Source organism: Tiliqua scincoides, chromosome 6 (assembly GCF_035046505.1).
Source record: "Tiliqua scincoides isolate rTilSci1 chromosome 6, rTilSci1.hap2, whole genome shotgun sequence".
NCBI lineage: Eukaryota > Metazoa > Chordata > Lepidosauria > Squamata > Scincidae > Tiliqua > Tiliqua scincoides.
In genome coordinates, this window is record NC_089826.1 from 67,741,742 (window position 1) to 67,764,560 (window position 22,819).

At 42.8% G+C, this 22,819-nt stretch overlaps 1 protein-coding gene across 4 annotated transcripts in view; it reads left to right on the forward strand.

The window, feature by feature from the left end:
* FRYL (FRY like transcription coactivator) overlaps positions 1–22,819 on the forward strand; it is a 201,887-nt gene that overhangs the window by 39,003 nt on the left and 140,065 nt on the right. The gene's annotated exons all lie outside the window — the stretch shown is intronic.

The window sequence follows — 22,819 nt, forward strand, 5'->3', positions numbered from 1 at the left end:
CAAAATGTTGCCCCGGAAGTGATGTCACAAACAGAAGTGACATCATGTATGGGCTTTTAAAAAATGAAAATTGGGAGGAACCCATCTCCTCCCTCCACCAGCTCACCACCCACTTGCTCTGCTGCCTCACCCCAGTCAGTGGCATAGCTAAGGCATCTATCTGCTACCTGGGGGTCAAAGAAGGCTTGTAGCACCCCCAGACAAAAATCAAAATTAAGTAAATAAAAAGCGTGCCCTTAATTGGTTTGATACACTGCTGGGATGGATGGTTATCCTCCCCCCCCCCCCCCCGCTTAACATAAGAGGAGCACCACTTGAGAAAGTGCCTTTTTACCCAGTTAATAGGGGTAACTGTATTATGATACATGGAAATGAGAGCTGACTCATATTAACACCTTATTGGTTTCATGCTGTATCATGATAAAACGTCATTGCAACATGTCAATAACATAATAACATGTCATTGGCTCTTAGATCAGTCAGTCTCATAGGTCAGTTTTGAGTTAAGAAAATCTACTTTTGGGTCCATAAGGCTGTTGTGTTTTTGTTTTCTGGTTAATTGGTCATAACATTTGATAGAATACAGATATTCCAATGCAGTTTGTTTCATTGCATTCAGCATTAAATTACCTTTCCAATGATATATAACATGATGGTATTATTCATACATACCAAGGTTTTCACAATTTTGGCCACTAGTGTCAAGCTCAACTTGTTGCCCCCCTAAAGCTTGATGCCTGGTGCACCCCCTTAGCTATGCCACTGGGGCCTTTGGCCTGATCCAGGAGTGCGGTTCTTATGTTTCTTGTTCTTCCTCCTACACCAAACTTAATAAAGCCCAATTTTTTGTTTTTCCTCACTCCCCTCTCAAGCTCATTGTTACCTTTAGCCCTCCTGACTCCCTCCTTACACTTAACAGCTATATGCCTATATTCATCTTTGTTGGTTTGCCCCTCCTATACATGTCCCAACTCCTCAGTGGTAGCTGGGTGGCTTGTAGAGCAAGTCTAGTTTCTTTAGAGCCCAATCCTCTAAATCAGGGGTGGGCAAACTTTCAACTTTATGGATCCTGGACCTTTAGCAATTGTATTGAAGCAGGAATTTCAGCAGGTGCACCTATTGAAAGCTGTACCTACTAAAATTCTCTCTCTTACACAGTTGTTAAAGGTCCAGGATCCCTAAAGTTGAAAGTTTGCCCACCCCTGCTCTGAGTAAATCCCATTAAAGTGAGAGGGGCTTACTCTCAGGTAAGTGTAGATAAGATTGCAGCCTTAGGCACTTCTCCCTTTCATTGTTTTGAGATTGTTTTCAGTTTAAGAACCTCCTATCCATCCAGAGCTTCCTTCTCCTTGAGGGATTTTGCCCAGTACAATATTTCTCTCATCTTTCCAAAGTCCTTTTTCCTAATATGTAGGGTACATGTTCAGCTCAACTTGGTTTTCTCCATCTCTGTATTGTGAACCCAAGAAGGATGTGGCCAGTTGCTCCTAAGTTTTCCTCTGCCTTCACCTCATCAGCCAGTTCCTTTTTACTGGTGAAGATGGTGTCTAAAATAGCTCATTGCCAGGTTTCCTCTTCTACTTTCTGAAACAACAATCTGTCATTGAAGCATGTCAAGAATTTATTAGATAGCTCACTCTTGGTGAAGTATGTTTCTCAACATATCTGGGTAGTTGATGTCTCCCGCTATTGCCACATCTCCTGTTTGGGAACTTGGCATTTGCTCTAGGCAGATATTATTCTCATTCAGTGACCTGTAACATACTCCCTCAGTTACATTGCTGTCACTTTTCCCCCTCATCACTCTCATCCAACCTTTCCTTGTTATCTTCATGGATTCCTTTGTAGATGCAAATTTCGTTAATGTACAGCAGCCATTTTCAACCACTGTGCTGTGGCACACTGGCGTGCCATGGATGGTCTGCAGGTGTGCCACAGGAGTTTGGGGAGTGATCATTTGTTAATAGGACCACTGAGGATGTGAGCCCTTGCTGTCAGTGTGGTGTGCCTTTTCAGTTGTCAAAAAACTGATAGTGTGCCTTGACAATTTTAATGCCTTGTCGGTGTGCCATGAGATGAAAAAGGTTGAAAATCACTGATGTATAGTGTCACTCACCTGCCCCTTCCTGAATAAGTTGTACCCCTCAATTACCACATGCCACTCATGTGTCTCAACACACCTCAGTGCTAAGATTTCTTTAAAACATGCATTGTCTGGAAAGAATCCTGTACGTGTTTACTTGAAAGTAAGTTCATTTGTTCAATGAAGCTTACTCCCAGATAAATATTTAAATTACAGCCTTAGTTTTATGGGTGACAGGCTGCTTAAAAATACAGTCTGATTGTATCTTGCAGACTAGGAACCAAATGAAATCATGACTTTCTGTTTTAAGACCTTGTTTCAGAACTTTTAAGTCATCTTCGTATGGGGTCAAAGTAATGCTAAAAGTTTATTTGTTCTGTGGCAGCAAATTGCTTGCACGAGTATATTTCCTTTCCTAGGTCGACACTATTGGGGAAGTAATGCATTAGTCAATATGACTGAAAGTCAAGAAGAAACATTAAATTGAGTTGTATTAGAAAGTTGATAGCTACAGATACATTGCTCCTCCCCTTCCATTACCCAGCATTATCTCCAATAGATTAAGTAGGACGATGTACTCTGCATCCTTGCAAGCATTCTGAGAAGTAGTTGCTTATTGACTGGCTGTATGGAGCTATGGAAATAATGCATTGTTTAACAATAAGCCAAAGAAAAGCAATTCTGAAGTTGGATTCCTAGTACATTTTGGAACAGACAAGGTTCTCTTTTCTCCATTCATTTTTTATTCTAGTACCAATTAGAGTTGCTGCTGCAATAAATTGCAGTCTGAAATTCAAACTCCCACCCTTGTGTGTTTTGCTAACAACAAGGTGACTGACTAAAAGCCCTGAGTCAAATGGCTTTCTTCTATTTTTGTTTCTCGCATTCAGGATTGATGTGTTCCAGCACTGGGAAATAAGAGGATGCCCTTCAGGGTATGGGTATGACAAGCGTATAAGCTTTATTTTCCTTACTGGAGAGTTCATCTGCATTCAGCAGCATTTCTACTATAGTTGTGCGTCACTCGGAGACTGCATGGTAATGAAGCACTGATGCTGTGGGCCAAAACTCTGTTGCCTGTGAGCAAAAAAGGGATGACCGTTAGACAAGCCATACCTACAAAATTGTAGCTGCTGCTGCAGCTACTCCCTGAAACATGATGTTGAGCCTACAGGATTCTGTGCTTTTTGAAATTAACATTAAATCCCTGCTAAAGTCATGGAGCAGCAGCTGTAAGTATATTATCTTAGCTGAGACAGCTACATTGTGGGTGTTCCTCCTTGCATGCTAATTCTTGAATGCTGAGCTTTTGAAAGGCAGACTATTTTGTGTAAAATAAAGGATAGATAAGAACAAGGAACTACAATATCTGCTTCTAGTTCCAATGTAAGAAAGCATGTCCTTCATTTTTGACTTGTGCATGGGTTTCTCTGGCACTATTCCTAGCAAAAAGAAGTGGTAGTCTTAGATCCCAGGCACTGCAGAGATCTGACCAGTAGTATTCCATAGTTCCCCTCAGCCTAATATGTTCTTTGAAGTAAAACCAGTTGTCTGCCATACAAAGTATCTATAGGCTGCAGATAACATTTTTGTGTTTGAACTAATAAGCTTGTATAATGTACCCATGGTAAATGAAAAATATCAATTTCTATTTACAGTATATGCATCCTTGCTTTTTACAGTGTCTTTAATTTCTCTGAATCTGAACAAAAGCAGGCTGTTTCTGGATTGCAGCCAGAAGACTTTATGTGAATTCAGTGGTTCTCAAGCTGTGAGGTAGGCCTGCAAGGAGGGCATGAAAATCTGGAAAGAGAGAATTCTGAGTAAAGTCTACTATACACCAGCCAGATTCCAGGTAGAATGAGAGCTTCTGGTAGAGGCAGTGATTTATGGAATTATTGCACACTCACTCTCCTAAAGAGGGAGAGAAGAGAGCTTAGAAATTTTTTTGCTTTGCTCCTGTAAAGTTTTCTTGCAAGTGGTTTTAAGAAGGAGTTAGTGATAGGTTTTGTTGGGATCCTTATGGACCAAAGGATGCATACTTTTAGGTATATGACTGCATGCAGAGATCTTTTCATACTTCCTTATTAAACAGATTATTGGTTCATGGGGGGGGGAATGAAATTAGTTTAGAAGTGTTCAAAAAGTTCAAAAAATTCTCCCTAAATTTTCTGCATTTTGAGAGATAGAAATGTAGGAGTTTCAGTGTTTTGAGAACTGTCTGTGATAAGAACAAGAATGTTCCAAGAAACCTACTGAATGATAGCATGAAATATTGTCAGGAATATGAGGCATTTCAAAATGGGCTAAACTTTCCTTAGGTACTTCACATTCCTTCACTGAGCTGTGCTAAGGCTTCAGTTTGTTGCAAACTGTCCTGAGCCTCTGGTCTGACACCTTCTCCCTTTCCCCATTGCTGGGTTCTTTACTATTCTGTGTTAAAACTGTACCATTTGGGAATGATCTTTTGTTCAAAAACTTTTATAACAGACTTCTTAACACAGTATTGATTGCTGAGTCATATAGAGCAGTGGTTCTCACATGTAGCACTGGGACCCACTTTTTAGAATGTGAATCTGTCAGGACCCACTGGAAGTGATGCCATGACCAAAGTGACATCAAGCAGGAAAATTTTTAACAATCCTAGGCTGCAATTCTACCCACATTTACCTAGGAGTAAGTCCCATTGACTATCATTGTTAAAAGCATATACATAGTAGCCTGTTAAAACGACACGTCTGTAACTTTTGTCCAAATGCAGACACATGCCAAGGTAGCATCAAATTAAATTCAATATTAAAATATTGAAATGAATGGGGACCCACCTGAAATTGGCTCACAACCCACCTAGTAGGTCCCGACCCACAGTTTGAGAAACACTGCTTAGAGGTTACATAGTTTTAAAGACATATAACAGGTCTTTATTCTGGGTCATTCAGTGTGTGTCATTAGTAGTTATTAAAATGTTATCACTATTGTGTGCTGTGTGGACTGTAAAAGTGAGAAAATTAACAGTGGTTGCAAACTGGCATTAAATAGGAACATGTAAAACGCCTTCTAGTAAGTCAGACCATTGGTCTATTACAATCAGCATTGTGTACACTGATTGTCAGCAGCTACCCAGGATTTCAAACAGGGGTCTTTTTTAAGCTTGCCTGCAAATGCCAGGAATTGAATGCTTCTACACACACAGTTCTGGTTCTGGTTTCAGATTTGAAGGTTAAATGTGTCCCTACTTTACCTTCACAAGCAGATGCGAAATTCTAACCTGTTCACTCTTTATTTGTTCCTCATATATTTTAAATGTTGTCTTGTGACCAAATGTGTGTGAAATATTTCTTAAAGCTTTGCTATGACTTTAAGGTATGTATGTTTGGGTGGCTGTCTGAGATCTTCCCCATAGTTCAGGTGATATCTGTATAGGCTATTTGTATTATGCATTGTTCATAGAGTTCATATTAATATGCACCCTGACAAGGAAAAACTGAAAGGCAAGTTGTTCATTTCCCCTTTTTACTGCCACCAATATATTGGCTTCAGTTGGATTGATGGAGAAGGAAGGTTACTGAAACAGTGAGGGGGACTGTTTCCTTCATGTCCTGCTTGGTTGCTTCCTGAAGTTCTAACTACTATTGCAAATGGGACACTGAACTTGGTGGTGTACCTCTGATCCAGCAGAGCTCTTACATTTATGGCTTGAAAGTGTGTGACTGACACACTTCCAGCATTCCAGCATCTTTTTTGGAATGTCCCTTGATGAGATCTAATCCTTGTGATGAGTGCAGTTGCAGAAGATTTAATGCATTATCCTTTTTGGTTGGCACTAACCAACCAATTTTTTGTCAGTTCTAGGGAAGAATTCATCTTTCTTCTGACTGTCGCCTTTCATTTGTCTTGACATCACTTCTTTCTGTGACTTCGAAGCATATTGTGATGTGAACCCATATGATACCATTCTGTCATTTTTATTTGCTCTGCTTCTTCTGGGGGGTTGATTAAAGGCATAAGCAGCTTGCTTACATTAAACCTGGAATAAAACTCAATATGAATGTGTATTAACTATGGGACGTTTTAAAGTTCTTAGATTACTTTGGATTACTGTACATGTATTTTAAACTTTCTGTTTTGTTGATAGACTATGATTATTTTTAAATAAGATTTTTTCTTTCCTCCTGTTCCTTCTATCCACTATGCTGCAATGGAAAATTATTATTTTTAGTTGTCATTGAAGTCAGTGAGACTTATTTCTGAGTAGGCAGGCATATGATTGTGCTGTCAGTCTCTTAGCCCTTATTCTACAGTAACTTGTAAAGAAGAAATTGTACATGTTCAGTATGTGATATAAATTGTATTGAAAGAAACATATTTTCAGCTACTACTATTAAACAAAGCGACTGTATCACACGAAAAAGGAAGGAAGACCTCGCATTGATACCAGCAAGACCCGGGATCAGAGAAAAGTGGAGGAATTTGCACGAGCGCTTGAGGAATCTCTTCCAGGCCCGGCCGACGCAAACGCATCCAACAGATGGGAACATTTCAAGAATACCGTTTACAACACCGCCTTGTCCATATTCGGCAAGAAGACCAACAAGGCGGCAGACTGGTTTGAAGCCCACTCTGAGGAGTTGACACCAGTCATTGAGGAAAAGAGGAGAGCTCAAGCAGCATACAAGGCCTGTCCCAGTGAGCGCAACCTGCAGGTCCTCCGAACCGCTCGCAGCAAAGTCCAACAGACTGCCAGGAGATGTGCTAACGACTACTGGCTCCAGCTCTGTTCCAAGATACAGATAGCAGCTGACACGGGCAACATCAAGGGGATGTATGATGGTATCAAGCAGGCCCTAGGTCCAACACAGAAGAAAATTGCCCCTCTGAAGTCTGCCACAGGCGAGGTCATCCAGGATCGGGCACAGCAGATGGAACGCTGGGTGCAGCACTACTCTGAGCTATATTCCAGAGAAAATGTAGTCACCGAAGAAGCACTGAACAACATTGAGTGCCTGCCTGTGCTGGAAGAGCTTGACAGTGAACCAACCCTAGAAGAACTTCACGTGGCCCTGGACTCCCTTGCCTTTGGCAAGGCACCTGGAAAAGACAGCATCCCTGCTGAAGTCCTAAAATGCTGCAAAGAGATAATCGTCACTGAGCTGCATGAAATCCTCTGTCTCTGCTGGAGAGAAGGTGGAGTACCTCAAGACATGAGGGATGCAAACATCATCACGCTGTACAAGAACAAAGGTGACAGGGGTGACTGCAACAACTACCGCGGCATCTCTCTCCTTAGCGTTGTAGGAAAGCTGTTTGCCCGAGTTGTACTAAAGAGGCTCCAGGTACTTGCAGAGAGCGTCTATCCAGAATCGCAGTGTGGATTCCGAGCCAACAGGTCCACCACTGATATGGTATTCTCCCTTAGACAACTGCAGGAGAAATGCAGGGAACAACGACAGCCACTCTTTATAGCCTTCATAGATCTCACAAAGGCTTTCGACCTGGTCAGCAGAGACGGCCTCTTCAAGATTCTCCCTAAGATTGGATGTCCACCCAGGCTCCTCAGCATCATCAGATCTTTCCACAAGGACATGAAGGGCACTGTTGTCTTCGATGGCTCCACATCAGACCCTTTTGACATCCGAAGCGGAGTGAAGCAGGGCTGTGTTCTTGCACCAACCTTGTTTGGGATTTTCTTTGCTGTCCTGCTGAAGCAGGCCTTTGGAACTGCAACAGACGGCATCTATCTCCGGACCAGATCAGACGGAAAGCTCTTCAACCTCTCCAGACTGAGAGCAAAATCCAAAGTCCAGCTGAAATGTCTGCATGACTTCCTCTTTGCCGACGATGCAGCTGTCACTACCCACTCTGCCAAAGATCTCCAGCAGCTCATGGATCGTTTTAGCAAGGCCTGCCAAGATTTTGGACTGACAATCAGCCTGAAGAAAACACAGGTCATGGTTCAGGATGTGGACTCACCTCCCTGCATTACAATCTCTGCACATGAACTGGAGGTTGTCCATGACTTTGTGTACCTTGGCTCAACGATCTCCGACACTCTTTCTCTCGATACCGAGCTAAACAAGCGCATCGGTAAAGCAGCTACCACGTTTTCCAGACTCACAAAGAGAGTCTGGTCCAACAAGAAGCTGACGGAACATACAAAGATCCAGGTCTACAGAGCTTGCGTCCTGAGTACACTTCTGTACTGCAGCGAGTCATGGACTCTTCGCTCACAACAGGAGAGGAAACTGAGGGCTTTCCACATGCGCTGCCTCCGACGCATCCTCGGCATCACCTGGCAGGACAAAGTTCCAAACAACACAGTCCTGGAACGTGCTGGAATCCCTAGCATGTATTCACTGCTGAAACAGAGACGCCTGCGTTGGCTTGGTCATGTCGTGAGAATGGATGATGGCCGGATCCCAAAGGATCTCCTCTATGGAGAACTGGTGCAAGGAAAGCGCCCTACAGGTAGACCACAGTTGCGATACAAGGACATCTGCAAGAGGGATCTGAAGGCCTTAGGGATGGACCTCAACAAGTGGGAAACCCTGGCCTCTGAGCGGCCCGCTTGGAGGCAGGCTGTGCAGCATGGCCTTTCCCAGTTCGAAGAGACACTTTGCCAACAGTCTGAGGCTAAGAGGCAAAGAAGGAAGGCCCATAGCCAGGGAGACAGACCAGGGACAGACTGCACTTGCTCCCGGTGTGGAAGGGATTGTCACTCTTGGATTGGCCTTTTCAGCCACACTAGACGCTGTGCCAGAACCACCTTTCAGAGCGCGATACCATAGTCTTTCGAGACTGAAGGTTGCCAATACTATACTATTAAACAGAAATACATATGCTTATCTGGAAGTAGGTCTTGTTTAACTCAGTATAACTTTCTTCTTGGGTAGACATGTAGAGGATTGTGCTACCAGTAGAGGTGTTTGTTTCAGTGAGTAAGGTAGAACTACAGCCTCAGTATTACTGAACAAAATGGGCTTACGACTGAGTAAAATCAACACTGTTTTCAAACACCTTATTGGTAAGATTTCTTGTTACAAATGGCATGCACACTCGGAATAAGGCAGATTTGTATTGGGTTTTTTCCTATGGATGTATATGCTTAAATGACTGGACGTATACACTCGGAGTGCTTCATCTGATTTTTTTTTTTAAGGCTTGCTTAGCTTGCAGAATGTTGTTGCAGTGCTGGCTGATTGTAGTTGCACTTTTTTCTTTCAGTAACAACAATGAAGTGACATTAATATGGCCTAGATTCAGGATGCTGTGTCTCTGCCAACAGTTTGAGGCATTCTTTTTACACTGAGTCAGGAACATTCTGTTAAACCAGCTGTGTAGTGAGGATGTTCAGCAGATAAGTTGTCCTTATTTCATTCATAATTTTCACAAAGGATGGGATCCTACTAGTTTTGACTTTGCTAGTGTATTAACAAATGACACACTTTATTTCTGTAAATATATAACTTTGACAGATAATTTTTTTGGCTTTTGTTTAAAATATTATCCAGTTGTTTAGTTTCTAATCTTAGGTGTGCCCCCCCATAAAACTTCTCTATAATGCTTTATAAGTATTTTGCAGTTTTTCCCATTAGTAGTATTAGTACTTATATACCGCTTTTCAACAAAAAGTTCACAAACTATGTGAGATAAGCTAGGCAGAGAGTATATAACTTCAAAGCCACCCAGAGATATTTGTAACTGGACAACTACTTAAACATGATCTGACATTCTGTAGATTCCAGTGGTCTAGTTATAGCATGCTGGTCAACAGGGATGAGGTGTAGGTAGGTGATAGCGAAGCTATGAAGTACCTCCCTAACCCCTTTCTGAGCCCTGTTTTTGGGAAGCCATAGTTAAGACTTCTTGGTGCTAATTGTGTATTAAATTCCCTTCCCTATTTCTTGCCCAGAATATTGGAGGTGCTGATCCAGGCATCTCTTCACCACATTCACTGTGACTAGTTAAACTTCTGTGGATCTCTTGCATGCACATATTGATATAGCTGTGCTAGCCTGCTACATGCTACTTGTGTTTCTGTTCGTCCTCTTCTGTTCCTCCCCACTTTATAAACTTGAACCCATATAAGCTACTGCCACCACCAGCACCGCCTCTATGACCTCTGATTCATTCCCTGTAACCGGTCTTAGATTTGTTGGAATCTGCACCAGTATCATTAGTCCCTCACTTATTACTTCTTTTTGTATGTTAAGTTTTTTTTTCTTTTTAATAAGAGAAAAACATTCGTATTGAGCCACTGGAAAGAATTCAGTTAAGAACCAGCTTTCCTGCAAACAGTGAGTAATGTTTTTGAACTTGCTGTGGTGAACTGAATATCTTCACATTAATAAAAAGGGCTGCCATTGTAACCTTTATAATCTGCATGTCCATGACATAGGTTTAACCAGGGATGTGTATTTGAAGCACCTGGCCCTGGTAGGACAATGACTCAGACAGGAACAAGTGGAGACCTGCTGGGTTTTTATCACACCTCTTGCTGGTTAAGTCCATCCACCTGACCATGATGGAGAGTAGCTCCAAGGAGCTGAGCTAGAGTTTCCCCACTATTAGGGTAAAATCTTGATTCCACCCCCCCCCAAACAGTATAAAAAATGGACTGGTGCATGAACATTTTGTTCAAGCACCTACAGACTTTTCTGCACCTTCTTGTCTGTACCTGTCACTCTCCCATGAGGTTCCTGAAGGTGTGCAAGCAGGCTGGATGCATGGACTGTGTTTTGCTTCTTCCCTGACTGCATTGTGGGCTGCAGTGGCCCCACTAGATCCATCATGGTTGTAGATGGGAGGGTTTTTTTACTTATCTGCAACCAACGCTGCAGTCCTGGGGGGTCCCTGTGCCTGAAAAAGTCTGAAAAAAGAAAAAAAAAACCCAGGACTTTTGGTAGTATCGTGAAAACTGAAAGTGCCAGGGATTTTTTTCTCTTTTTAGACTTTTGCAGGTACGAGGAGCCCTGCAGAGGGCTCCCTGGACCCACCAAGACTGCAGCACTGGCTGCAGTTAGTTAAAAAAAACTCCTCCTGTCCCTGACAGCAGTGTGATCCTGGGGATTCTGCTGCTGCCTTCCCCTGCCCCTTAAGGGGCCAGTGGCAGGGCTTCTCAGACTGGAGCATTGTGACACCCCAGTTTGAGAATCACTGATTTAATTGTTATTTTGAAGGAGTGTTTTGAACTGAAAGAAAACTGACAATGCAACTGATCAGCTGCATTCTTTTTCAGTATTTTATACTGTACATTGTACATATAAATATTTAAATACTGTGTCTTTTAGGACCACATCTTTTAATGCATTGCTTGATTAATAAATTTTTGAGCATGCATTTCTCCTTCCCTGAATTGAGTGATTGTCAGTGGTTCCAAGGCATTTTTATCTGTTGGTACCATTAATGTATAGCTATTCTTAACAATAAGTCTTTTTTTCCCTCTTGTGCCAGTTGGTGGTACTGGCTATTATTCCACTGAAATCAGCTCAGCAAGCTGCTTGTTCCTTTGAATCACATTGGCAGTCAGCGAAGCAGATTATGGGATGATTTCAAAATCTGAAAGACAGATGTTGGCTGTCGAAGCGGAATAAAATTTATCTTTAAGGGCAAAGATGTTAGTGGTAGTCTATATTCAGATACCTTAAGAATAAGAAATTTGCATTTTTCTTTTACTTTTTTCTTATAAAAATACTGGATTTGAGATACTTTCTTGAAGTGTATCAGCCCTCAGCCTTCTGTGACTTATGCATGTAAAACAACTGCCATTTTCAATAAAATGAAAGTTTTATGGATGACATTTAGAATTGTGCCTGGGAGCATGCATTTTTTTTGTGCCAATTACCTCTTGTGTGTTAAGCTTGACGTTCTTACTTGCATAATGATAACATGTTCTGTTATCTGTTTCTGTAATCTGAAGCACTGTGGAAGAGCACAAGGTAGTTTCCTTTGTAGTGGCTCTTTTTTTAACGAGATACAAGTAATATCCTGATTGATCTGACTTTGGGTGTACAAGCAGCTACTTCTTTCTAATCTAAAACTGAAATATTTCCTTTAGCCTCCATTATGAATTTTCAGTTCTTCCACATTTCAAATTTTCACAGTGAAATTTGGCCCACAGTTCTTTTGATCCCTATTGCTTTTTGGGAGCCAATAGTTTGATGCAAAACTACATCTCCCATTGTGCAACTCTGTCCTTAATCACTGAGTGGTACACGTCAGCATTTTGTCAGGACCAGAGTCATAAAAGATTTATATCTATAAGGTTACAAAAAATGTACAGTTCCATAAATCATTTTATGATGTCTGATGCTATAAATTGTGTATCCATTTTCAAATATCTGACATGTTGGCTTCTTTGGAAAGAAGTGTGGTATCCATGTTTCTATTAGTTGCCAACATCTCAGTCTTTAGTTGAATTGACCTGTGCTATTTTCTTAAATGAAATAACTTAATGTCACAAATAATGTGGTAACTCTTACACAACTTTTTCCTGCAAATATAGAACCCTAAATAGTATGGGACTTTCCTGTAGTGACCAAGTAAAATTGAAGAAGGTATTTGTCAGAAATGCTTAAGTATGTTTTCTCCTGGGAATGCCTAGGAACACTTGATTGATGGTCTTTTATACACATGCAAGAATTTAAGCATGTATTACTGTGGACCTGCTCTGATACAGGTAAGCTTAGCCCAGGGAAGTCAAGGCCTAAAATAAGACATGCTGGAAGAATGTTTCTTAGCTCTTCATATTTTAGTAACTTGTGTCATTATGGTTGAAGGTAAATTAGAACTGTGTATCTAGTTAGTTAACTTCAAATGTTATGCTGCACAACTGAATTATGGGTATCAAACCAAGTCTCTGGACTTTGCAGCACTCATTTTACAATCCACTAGTATGAATTTTGCTCCATTCTTTGGAGGATACCTCATTGCCATTTGTAAACTCAAAATACATAAGGGAAATGTAATGAGTTGGTCCATAAGGATTCAGCAGGCAACATTGGACAAAACTTCTGTTAGGACCAATTAAAATATCACAATGCAAGTCACTATATTTTAGTTTAATTCTAAAGAAAGTATCACCCCTCTTGACAGTTTGTCTGTAAATCAGCATGCGTATCTACTGTTTGCTTCTCTTCTTTTTGAAGAGGAAGGAAAATGCAGTGGTTCCCAGAGTCCTCCTTAGAAGGAGGGAACCGCATAAGTTTTTGCTGGGGTGGAGGAAAGGCAGTAACATGATCCCCAGGATCACACTGCTGCCAGGGATTTTCACATCAGCCAGCGCTGGAGTCCTAGGAAGTTTGGGGAGCCCTCCACAGGGATCCTCTAACCCCTGTCTATAAAATAAAAGCAGCAGCAGCAGCAACAAAATGGGCACTTACGGTTTTGTTGCAAAAATCGTAAGTGCCCTTTTTTTCTTTTATACAGAAATGGCTTGGGAGCCCTATGGAGGGCTCCCCAGACCCCCTGGACCTCCCAGGACTCCAGCACAGGCTGGAGATGAGTGAAACCCACTCTGCTCCCTGGCAGCAGCGTAATCCTGGGGATTGTGTTGCTACCTTCACCCTCCCCTTAAAGGGACATAGGCCAGTGCTTTCCTGGCTGGTGGGTCATGATCACCAGTTTGGGAGTCACAGTTCTAAGGATTTAGATCAGGGGTGTCAAATTCATTTCATGCAGCAGGCCAAATAACATTCATGGTGTCTGCTGAAGGCTGGAAGTAAACTTCATTATCTGCAGGATGAGGGGGGGGGTGGAATGGAACCCCTGCAGATACAGTGGCCCACCTGTAGGATAAGTAGATAGTCTTGCATAAACTGGTGATGACCATTACTAAACATAGGTTTCATATATAATTTGAAATAATATTGGAAGATAAAAGTTTACTTTTGTGTTACACTTCAACTATATGAAGTAGTGCTAAACATACATAAAGAGACTTTCTGGAATAAGTGTAATAAGGACTTATTCTTACAAGTGTAAGACTTGATGACTGATTTTTTGTATGATTTTGTAGTAGAAAAAAAATGTATTTTGAGATTTCTACACTTGCCACAGAACTTGCACTGTTTTTACTTTTTAATTTTTTTTGTGTGTGTTTTTACTAAAACTAAAAAGTATAAAAAATAAAAAAGTTGCTGGGTTTCTGCAAGAATTTTAACAAGTTATTCCCTAAACTTTATTGATTTTGGTGTTTGGCAATACATATTGCTAAGTATTGCAAATAGTTTTCAAAATGGAAGCATAATGTGTACTAATGGAGATCTACCAGAGCCTAATAGGGGCAACCACTCTGGATGTTTAGATATAATTGTGCTGCTTTCTTTATTCATTGGTATCATTCATTCATGGAGATAATACTGCCTATGAACATGGTGACTGCAAGTTCGGCTCTGGCAATTTCAGAAGGCTACAATTATGGATTTATTTTCACAACTAAAGTCTATAAGCATCTGGACCACTTCTACAGATCTCTTGAGTAGATTCCTTCCATATGAAGAAAGCAACTCAAGAAGTCTGAATATAATCCAGTTTTCCTACTGGGAACTTTACAAATGCCATTGTAGAAGATGTGCAACTATATGAACAAGTTAATTGTTGTAAGTTAACTCTAGCCCAATATGGGGGAGGTGTATCTGCGGATCCTGTATCCGCAGTTTCACTTATCTGTGGATGCCCACCACTCACCCTCCAGAGGGGAGCGGAGTATGTGTGTCCACCTACAGCCTCTGTGGGCCTCAGAATTGCTATTTAGGCTGAAAAAATGTGACTTCCCATTTTATGGAAAAAATTGGCAAAGACATTTCTATGCATTTTAAAGGCCTAAAAATGTCACTTCTGGTTAATGGTAAAACCAGAAGTTGCTTTTTTCAGCCTAAATGGGAATTCAGAGGTCCGCAGAAGTTGTGGGCAGATGTATGCAGTTTCTGTGGGTCTCAGAAAAGCCTCCAGAGGTGAGAGAAACTGTGCTCCCCTTGCCTCTGGAGGGGGAGTCCCCATATTCACAGTTTCAGGCGTTCGCAGGCACTTCCAGAATGGAATCCCTGGGGATATGGAGGCATGCCTGCATTGTACATATTGCATACATAATATAGTTTTTGTTCCCTTCTTAACTTACAGTTACTGAAAGTGAAACCTTGTAAACTTTGTTTGCATGTTTGCTATTGTTGCAAGAAATAGAGCGAGTTACTGATAGGTCCCATATTTCAGTAACCGTTGCCCGCACTTTCCATAAAAATATCCAGTTTCTGTTCTGTGCAAATGTTGCATGCCACTCCTTGCCTCACAGAATGAGTTCACAGTGTGTTGCTTGGTTCTGTACATGTTGTCACTCCTGCAAGAGATCTCCACACACTTCAAATTTGTAAACAAAACATTGGCTCCTATTTTCAACCATGAAGTAATTTATCCTTCTTCAAAACTGGTTACTCTTTTGTTCTCCTATAAGGGGCATTCTCCTGAGAACTACATCTTGTATATTCAAGTTCAACTAGTTCACAGCCCACTAAAAGAAAACACTGCCCTATTCATATAGCAGATGTACTTCATGCCTGCAATCCTCTGCATGCTTTCCTGGAGTGGGGCTTATTTCTGAATCATTGTGCATAGGAGAGTTACACTGTAAGTCTAGTATTATGTTGATGTTATTGTATTGCAATTGAATTTGACCTGGAACATGCTACCATCAAACCAAGAAATCAAATGCATTGTTCTTTAAGTGCACAGAACATGAGAGCCCTATATGACGTATATTCTATTCTATTCTATGTCATATTCTAACATAGTTTTCCAACACAGTAGTAAACAAAACAAGCTAAAAAAAACCCCAAATGTTGTAGCCTTTCCTTGTAGAGAAGGTGCTCTAGCCCTCTGTCATTTTGATTGCTCTCTTTTATGTCTCTTCCAGCTCCAAAATATACGGCTCAAGGTGTGACAACTGCAGCTGCACCCAGTTTTCCAAATGTGGCTGCACTGTGAATTTGTATAGCGGCATTATATTAGCAGTCTTAGTGCCCAATCATATCCATCTTTCCAGTGCCAATGCAGCCATGCCAAAGGAGCCTGTGTTGCATTCTGTGGTGATAGGGAAGTGACAGAGGTATCCTCAAGATTAGAGAAAGCTTGTTCCCTTACCTTGGGGCTTTGCAGTTATATCAGCACTGAAAAAGTTGGTTAAGATTGGGCTGCTAATAACTCCTAGAAGGGAATTTGCCATTGTTACAGCTGCCACACATGAAAACATTAACATTGAGCTATCCACTATGACTACCTTCCTGGTTCATCACCATGGTTCAGATCAGTATATATGTGGTTGGGATGTTTTGCTCCAGTGTGCTTCACTTAATGCTTATTTACATTGTGAGCTTCTTTTGGAGCTTGCTTTTGCTTTCACCATCATGAAAATTTGGGATCATCTGAAAACTTGACCACCTCACTGTTTACCCCAATTCCAGATAATTTAGGTAAAAAGGTAAAAAGCAGTTGTCCCAATACAAATGATTGAGGGAAACTTATTTTCCTCCACTGAGAAATTTGCCCATTTATTCCTACTCTCTCTTTCCTGTTCTTTAACCACTTAGCAGTCAATAAAAAGGCTTATCCTCTTATTGCATGACAGCTAGGTTTACTGAAGAGCCTTTGGTGAGGGACATGTCAAAAGCTTCTTGAAAGTTCAAGTTAACACTCTCAGCTGGTAACAGGAGAGATGCTGATATGGAAAAGAATGTTTCTCTCCCATATACACACACATAAGGAATAAATGGTTATCTGCTTACCCTAACACATGCACACTGGAGCAAAACAATGAGCAAGTTATAGTGGATAGCTCAGTGAAATGGTTACCTGTTGTTCAATTTCCTGTAATATATGTACCTCCTGAAGTTTGAAAAACCTACAGTTCCAAAAGTGAAGATGCCCCCTGATGATAAAGTCAGTAAGCACTGTACCATGATTAAACCAATGACAAAACCTTGTCTGAAAAAACCACCCCCTGGACACACCCATATGCACGCATGTGCACTTGCCCACCCACCCACCCACTCACCTCCAGGAAGATTGGGGACGGGTTACAAAGAGAAAATACTAGAGCTGTGCCAAGTAGCTTCTAATCTTCATGTGCAAGTTAATAAAATGGTGTTTCTGCAGGAGAGAAATGTCCTTACTTCACCTTCCCTTCCTACCCTATACTGTCTACTCACTGCTTGTGTTCCTATTCACTGGCATTTATGTTTCTCCATCTGCTGTTTTGGCATCATTTTTCTTATTTGGATCATCCTGGTAGTAGTCACATGGGTGATCCTGACTAGTCGGTATTCATGGAATGAACAGGGAGATATTGCCACACTGTAGCCAGTCAGACCATTATACAGTGGGCCCGCAGCTTTGGGACCTGCAGGTTTCATTATCCACAGGTCCCCAGACCCTTATGGGCCCTCCAGAGGCAACCAGAGCTGTGCTCTGGTCACTTCTGTAGGGCCTCCCTGGCCCTCTGATGCTTCTTGGAGGCCTTAGAAGGTCACTCTTCCAAAAAACCAGAAGTGATGTTTTAAGGCCTTTGGAAGGCCAGGGAGGCCTTCAGTTTTTCAAAAAAAACCAGACCTAAGGTTCGACAGAGGCCCTTGTGCAGCTCCCGTCACCTCTGGAGGATTACAGGATCCCCCCCCCCAAAACCAGTGGATTTCTTTATGCATGCGTTTCCTTATCTGTGGCTAATCCTGGAACAGAACCCCCACAGATAATGAAGGATGCCTTGTATAACGGTGCAATTAAGTGCAAATGAAGCCATTCAGAGGGAGGGCATTGCCTCATGAACTACTGAAAATTCAGCTTGTACCTATTGCTTCGTTTTTCTAAATTAGCAATGTTTCCAAAAAGAACCCTTCCCCTCTGACTTGTGTCTATAATTCATCTCTCGAATTTGTTTGGTCAGTTTAAATTTCTTTGGAAGAAAGTAGGGTTTCCTGAAGAGTCTCCCCATTTTAGCTGTTGCTTTCCTGCTTAACTTAAATCAGGATGCTATTCCTAATGCTTAAGCCTATTTTCTGTCTGTCCTGTAAGTAAATCTAGTATTTCCTGTGCAGTATTGTTTTACGTGTCCTAGCAGATAAGGTGAAATCTTGAAAGAAAAAAAGTCAGCATGTCCTTAATTTTTCTACAAGCTAAGCATACCTGCTTGAGCCTTTCCTAATGATTCACCTTAATGATCCTTTGTTGGCCTTGTAGCATCTCTTATGATACTTTGAAATAATTCAGTGTCCTTGAATTGTGATGTTAATAACAAAAGGCAATATACATTTTTTTCATTTTATATCCTGTTTTCCAGAAGGAGCTCAGGTGATCATATGTAGTTCTCTTTCATTTTATTTTGAGGTGGGTTGAATTGCAAGGTAGTGACTCTCCCAAGGTTGTTCATTGAGCCTCGTGACTGAGTAGAGATTTCAACCTGGACCTCTTATTGGTTCTGATCCAGGATTGTCACTCTAACCCCCATGGTCTTGGTCAAGGATGGATCCTCTTCATAAGTTGATAAAGAGTACCTGAGCTGTTGCTTCTTAGCTACATCCACCTATCCTTGGCTGGTAGAGTTGGAGTAGTTGGGCTCTGGGGAACCCAAAACTGAACAGTAGAGGTCAGCAATGCTTGCTCCTGACAGCCTTGCATTCTTGCATGGCAGGCAGGGGGGTAGTGTCATCTTCTGCCAGCATCTGATCATAGCCTAGGAACACACCCTGAATGAGGAGTTGGGCACGCAATGTTTTCGCAGTAGATACAGACCCTATCTTGAGGGACAGCATGGTCTTCGCAATGATTGTCTGCCACCTAAAAAGGTGTACTTTATACTCTGGAGAAGCTGTCAATCAAGGGAGTCCCTCAAGGATTTCCCCCATCCCTTCTCAACCTTGGTTGGGATTGAGGTCCACTGAGATTTCTGCAGTTTATATTATCTGCTGATTAGGTGTTTTGAGAGCCATCTCATTGACAACTGGGAATCCTAGATGATATTCCATGGCCGCATGCAAAAAGATACTAAAGGAGGAAAACACAAAATTCATAGCTGGCACAGAAATGAGCCCTGTTATGGGCCATGGACTTTCATGAGCAACTGCTCTAGTAAGGCGGTTGTCATCTTTTTGTTCTAGTTCTAGTCAAGGTGCGATTGGAATCCCCAATACTTGGGGGCTAGATGACATCCCAGCATCAAGATCACACGCAGTTATCATGGTGCTGCCTGCGACACTGACCACTCCCTGGTGTGCAGCAGAGTGAAACTGCAAACAAAGCGACTGTATCACACGAAAAAGGAAGGAAGACCTCGCATTGATACCAGCAAGACCCGGGATCAGAGAAAAGTGGAGGAATTTGCACAAGCGCTTGAGGAATCTCTTCCAGGCCCGGCCGACGCAAACGCATCCAACAGATGGGAACATTTCAAGAATACCGTTTACAACACCGCCTTGTCCATATTCGGCAAGAAGACCAACAAGGCGGCAGACTGGTTTGAAGCCCACTCTGAGGAGTTGACACCAGTCATTGAGGAAAAGAGGAGAGCTCAAGCAGCATACAAGGCCTGTCCCAGTGAGCGCAACCTGCAGGTCCTCCGAACTGCTCGCAGCAAAGTCCAACAGACTGCCAGGAGATGTGCTAACGACTACTGGCTCCAGCTCTGTTCCGAGATACAGATAGCAGCTGACACGGGCAACATCAAGGGGATGTATGTTGGTATCAAGCAGGCCCTAGGTCCAACACAGAAGAAAATTGCCCCTCTGAAGTCTGCCACAGGCGAGGTCATCCAGGATCGGGCACAGCAGATGGAACGCTGGGTGCAGCACTACTCTGAGCTATATTCCAGAGAAAATGTAGTCACCGAAGAAGCACTGAACAACATTGAGTGCCTGCCTGTGCTGGAAGAGCTTGACAGTGAACCAACCCTAGAAGAACTTCACGTGGCCCTGGACTCCCTTGCCTTTGGCAAGGCACCTGGAAAAGACAGCATCCCTGCTGAAGTCCTAAAATGCTGCAAAGAGATAATCGTCACTGAGCTGCATGAAATCCTCTGTCTCTGCTGGAGAGAAGGTGGAGTACCTCAAGACATGAGGGATGCAAACATCATCACGCTGTACAAGAACAAAGGTGACAGGGGTGACTGCAACAACTACCGCGGCATCTCTCTCCTTAGCGTTGTAGGAAAGCTGTTTGCCCGAGTTGTACTAAAGAGGCTCCAGGTACTTGCAGAGAGCGTCTATCCAGAATCGCAGTGTGGATTCCGAGCCAACAGGTCCACCACTGATATGGTATTCTCCCTTAGACAACTGCAGGAGAAATGCAGGGAACAACGACAGCCACTCTTTATAGCCTTCATAGATCTCACAAAGGCTTTCGACCTGGTCAGCAGAGACGGCCTCTTCAAGATTCTCCCCAAGATTGGATGTCCACCCAGGCTCCTCAGCATCATCAGATCTTTCCACAAGGACATGAAGGGCACTGTTGTCTTCGATGGCTCCACATCAGACCCTTTTGACATCCGAAGCGGAGTGAAGCAGGGCTGTGTTCTTGCACCAACCTTGTTTGGGATTTTCTTTGCTGTCCTGCTGAAGCAGGCCTTTGGAACTGCAACAGAAGGCATCTATCTCCGGACCAGATCAGACGGAAAGCTCTTCAACCTCTCCAGACTGAGAGCAAAATCCAAAGTCCAGCTGAAATGTCTGCGTGACTTCCTCTTTGCCGACGATGCAGCTGTCACTACCCACTCTGCCAAAGATCTCCAGCAGCTCATGGATCGTTTTAGCAAGGCCTGCCAAGATTTTGGACTGACAATCAGCCTGAAGAAAACACAGGTCATGGTTCAGGATGTGGACTCACCTCCCTGCATTACAATCTCTGAGCATGAACTGGAGGTTGTCCATGACTTTGTGTACCTTGGCTCAACGATCTCCGACACTCATTCTCTCGATACCGAGCTAAACAAGCGCATCGGTAAAGCAGCTACCACATTTTCCAGACTCACAAAGAGAGTCTGGTCCAACAAGAAGCTGACGGAACATACCAAGATCCAGGTCTACAGAGCTTGCGTCCTGAGTACACTTCTGTACTGCAGCGAGTCATGGACTCTTCGCTCACAACAGGAGAGGAAACTGAGCGCTTTCCACATGCGCTGCCTCCGACGCATCCTCGGCATCACCTGGCAGGACAAAGTTCCAAACAACACAGTCCTGGAATGTGCTGGAATCCCTAGCATGTATTCACTGCTGAAACAGAGACGCCTGCGTTGGCTTGGTCATGTCGTGAGAATGGATGATGGCCGGATCCCAAAGGATCTCCTCTATGGAGAACTCGTGCAAGGAAAGCGCCCTACAGGTAGACCACAGCTGCGATACAAGGACATCTGCAAGAGGGATCTGAAGGCCTTAGGGATGGACCTCAACAAGTGGGAAACCCTGGCCTCTGAGCGTCCCGCTTGGAGGCAGGCTGTGCAGCATGGCCTTTCCCAGTTTGAAGAGACACTTTGCCAACAGTCTGAGGCTAAGAGGCAAAGAAGGAAGGCCCATAGCCAGGGAGACAGACCAGGGACAGACTGCACTTGCTCCCGGTGTGGAAGGGATTGTCACTCTTGGATTGGCCTTTTCAGCCACACTAGACGCTGTGCCAGAACCACCTTTCAGAGCGCGATACCATAGTCTTTCGAGACTGAAGGTTGCCAATACCAGATGACATCCTTAGATGCCCTGACAATCATCAGGGCTACCACCCTCAACAAAAAGCCAAGGATACCAGAGACTGCAAGGGAAGCAGATATTAGTCTTTAGAACCTGATAGTAGCTGTGCATGTTCACTGTTGGGGAGGGACAGTAGCTCAGTGGTGGAGCACTTGCTTTGTATGTAGAAGGCTTCTGGTTCAGTCCCAATGAAATTTCTACATCTGGCTGGGGAATACCCCTTCTGAAACTGTAGAGAGCCACTACTTGTTGATATAGATCAGGGGTGGGCAACTCATGGCCAGCGACTAGATCCAACCATTAGCTGAATTCATCTGGTCTGCCAGCCAAAGTCTGGCCTGAAACCAGCTCAGCTTGGGAGACTTTGCCTCCCACCTTGTCACTGCACGCCAGACAAATAATGGTGGAGATGCTCACTCGGGCTTGCAAAGTCCCTGTGCAATGTCGGTGCTAAATGCCCGACTCCTTTACAGGATAAAAAGGTTCCTAACTCCTGGTATAGATGATACTGACGTAGCTGAGACCTCATCATCTGACTAGGACAAAGGTGGCTTAATACACTTCTGGAACTGTCTGTTACTGGTTATATGTAGTGCTACCAGTGATAGACACAGGAGGATGCTTTTTGCATGTTACCAGAAACTTTCTTGGTTCATTTGTGGTTGTGCTCAAAAAACTTTTCTGTATGTTTTAGCAGTGGTGCAAGATGAGAGCCATAGTTGGGGAGTGTCTGAATTTAGCCATTTCAAGTGGCCACTGATTGGTGGGTACATCAACTCCTAGTCTAATGGCTTTATGTAAAACAATCTCCTTTTTACAATGTAGAAATTCAACTTCTGCTGAATGCTTGCTTGTCATTCTGTTGATAGATAAACATTCTTACAAAAACAGGCATACTGCATCTGTGACTTTTACTGTGAAGGTCATTCAGTATAATTTTTCCATACATTATCAGCTGCTAATTGCAGGGGTGGGGGAGGGAATTCTCTTATTTCAGTTGTGTTTCTGAGCTTCTGTGTGGCATGTT